We start from the raw sequence: 3340 nt of genomic DNA on the forward strand, positions 1-3340 counted from the left end.
ACTTATCAATGAAATAAAATCCTAGTCCAAATGTCCACTTATTTGGGTAAGTTCTCAGGAAATGCAGAGATATGCAGAAAATATGAAGCCTGGCTTATAATGATCAAAACCAATTCAAGGAGGGCAAAACAACGGTCCCACCAAATCTGCTTATTAAATTAAGCTCTTAAGTCAAGGGAATCATGGACAGTCCAACAGGAGTTTTTCTGAGTACATCCAGGTCCAATAGGATATACTCAGACAATGAGAAAAATGCTGTTGAAAGCTGTTCCACAGCTCTGTTCGTGTTACCTTCACAACTCAGGCAAGTGTTACTGCAGTTTTTATCTTTCTCAAGATTACAGCTGAGAAACCGACTTTTAGAAAGAGGAGATTAAGTTGTTTGTGTAATGACAGATAGCAAGTTAGAGGCAAATCTAGAATTGGCAGACTGGCACTAGTTACCAGAATTGTGGCCACTTCCCAGGAGTTATGACACGAATGAGTTATCACTGCAATGCACTGACCTGGCTAAACACAGTTAGTATGCATTTTCCACCACTTTGGAAAACAATTTGGCTTTCTTAGAATTAATGTTGAAAATGTTCATTCTCTAATACCTAGCATTTCACTTCTCCCCTAAGACACACAAGGACCTGTGTGCCAGGATACATAAACAGAGAGGCTCAAAGCAATATTATCACAGTAACTCCAAACTGGAAACAATTCAAATGTTTATCAACAGCAGAATGGATGATAGACTGTGGTTTATTCATACATTTGAATTTTATAAAGCAAAGAAAACATGTGAACTATAGCTATACCCAAGATGGGTAGATCTCGTAAATATGATTGTTGGGTAAAATAATTTACAAAAGAAACCATAGAATATTACTCCATTTATATAAAGTCAAAAATACAGAGGTTAATCATATTGTTTAGGAATGCAGGTATAGATGGTATAACTGTAAAGAAAAACAGGAGCAAGATGATCTCAGCATCTTGGGGCAGAAGGGCAGAACGGGGATTGATCAGGAATGGGCTTCTGGGTGCTGCCAATGATCTGTTTCTTGACCTGGATGATAATTATACAAATGTTGCCTTTTAGTTATTGTTTTAACTGTATATGTTTATGCATTCTTTACATTTTTTTTCAGTTATCTCTGAATTAGTAAGCTGCCTATCACACTTCTTTCTTGCGATTTACCTCTTACTATGTTTTGCACTTTAGTGGTGACCTTAAATATTTGTTGTTTTATGTGCTTTTAGATGAATAAAATGCAAAGAGTTAAGGTGAGAATTTCTAGTGAATTCAATTCAATCAACACATATGCTAACTGTAAGGTGCGGTGTGAACATTCCTTTCACACGCATTTATACACTTTAGGAAGAATGAACCAAAGTTAGGCAGAAATTCAGATCAGCCACGTTCTATTTTTCTGCTGTTAACCCACAAAGACACTTCGGGTTTCATTTTAAGCCTTCCCTGAAGTCAAGGTCATGCCATATGATCCAGTGAAAATGGATGAACTAAAACCCAAAAAAGCCCTGAATAAGTTGTACAGGAAGTTTGACATTGGCTTTCTTTGAATGGAGACTTAGAGAAGATAGAAGACCTTCTTTTATAATACAAAAAAAATTTTTTTACTAGGAAGGGAGAAAATGCATAACCTTAGGAGAAAAAAAAGGAAAACAGAAATCAATAGTATTCACTTTATACCTTAAGGCATACTGTATACAAGGGGCATTGCCTATTTCATTAAGAAATGTAAACATTCCTCTGACTTTCTCATTTGCAGCTTGTACACATACACACACACACAGACACACACACACAGACACACACACACAGAGACACACACACACACACACAGTATGCTACACAGACACACACACACAGACACACACACACACACACACACACACACACAGTATGCTAAGCATAAAAATCCTGCAGTTACCTGAAGAGGATCAAAGACACCCTGGCTATGGCAGGTTTCTCCCCGCTGTCTCCAACTTGAGCTCCAACTGCTTCTCCTCTCCCAGGTTATCTGGACTCCTGGACTCTGGGCAGCACCTAAAGTAGTCCCAGGGAACTGGCAATCACTGTGATGTCACTGATGAAACATCTCAAAGGAACACCCTCCGAAGGTTCAAGGCTATTTGTGTTCAGGGGGACATGGAAATATGTTGACTAAGACTGCTCCTTTGGCTGCCAATTTGCCACCACCGGGATTTAAAGCCCTTCTATTTCCAGCTGACTTTTAGTGCAATTGATGTGGGTTTTAAGTGTATCTTTTACATCTTCATGAATATCTTTCAAGTCTTTAAAACGTCATAAACCAAGAGTGATAGACTAATTTTAACCGATGGATGCTGCATTTACTGCTCTCCCTCGAAGGCATGTGAGGTGTAAAAATGTGACTTCATTTTACCAACCATACCTTTAGTTATTTGAAATGTAAAGAGTTTTTTGCCTTCTACCCACACACATGCACACCCATACACACACACAGACACACACACACACACACACACACACACACACACACACTCCAGAATTCAATAGGCATCTTTAGCTCTTTCAAAACTGACTTTAATCCAAGCAGTGAAAGCTATCCCCTCAGTCACCTGCTCCACATAACTTTCCAGCTAAGCTGTGCATTGCAAGTTTACATGTGAATCTCCAGTCTCATCCGAAACAGCAGAGGAAGTCATGATTTATATAAATCTGTCAATAAATTAATAGAGCAGTAAACTCACACAGTTCAACTCAGTTATTTGGATAGATTGAGGGTGGAAGGAAAACTGGGTAAAATTAGCAAAAAATATGAATTATAGAATATACCTGAAAGAAAAGTATTATATAATTTTCTAATATAAACACTGACTAAAATTAGATTAAGATGAGTTTGTAACCAACACAGCACATGTTTGGAGGTAAGTAGAGCCCCTGAAGTGTTTAATTAGACTTGAAAGCAGATCAGTTAAGTACTTTAAACATGACCCTAGCAATTGTGTTTGCTCAGCAAATCCTTTCTTTACAGATAATAGAGGAAATCCCCCCTCTGAATTCCCAATTAGGGTCAATCAAAATAATGCATTCCCAGAAGGCATAAACAATTAATGTTCTCTATATAGTTGCGCGTATAGTCAAACCTTTCCCTCCATTCCTTATATCCCAGAGACATTAGCAAAAGAATACTTTCCATTTCGTTTCCTCATTTTAACATAAGCTCAGCGATGGGTAGTCTTAATACAACATTCTGTCACCACTTGTCTTGTGAAAAGAGAGCTTGCTGAAGTGACAGTGTATAATAATTATAGTGCAATCGAACATTGGCAGTTATCTGTTACCATC

General features: G+C 37.9%; 1 protein-coding gene across 1 annotated transcript in view; it reads right to left on the bottom strand.

Annotated features, from left to right (window-relative positions):
- Positions 1–2093, bottom strand: part of SLN (sarcolipin) — a 5213-nt gene extending 3120 nt beyond the window's left edge. The window contains exon 1 of the mRNA XM_017547052.2: positions 1941–2093. The gene's annotated coding sequence lies outside the window, so the exon portion shown is untranslated. The remainder of the gene's footprint in view (positions 1–1940) is intronic.
- Between the last annotated feature and the right edge of the window lie 1247 nt (positions 2094–3340).

The sequence above is a fragment of the Cebus imitator genome, unplaced genomic scaffold (assembly GCF_001604975.1).
Source record: "Cebus imitator isolate Cc_AM_T3 unplaced genomic scaffold, Cebus_imitator-1.0 Scaffold194, whole genome shotgun sequence".
Classification (NCBI taxonomy): Eukaryota; Metazoa; Chordata; class Mammalia; order Primates; family Cebidae; genus Cebus; species Cebus imitator.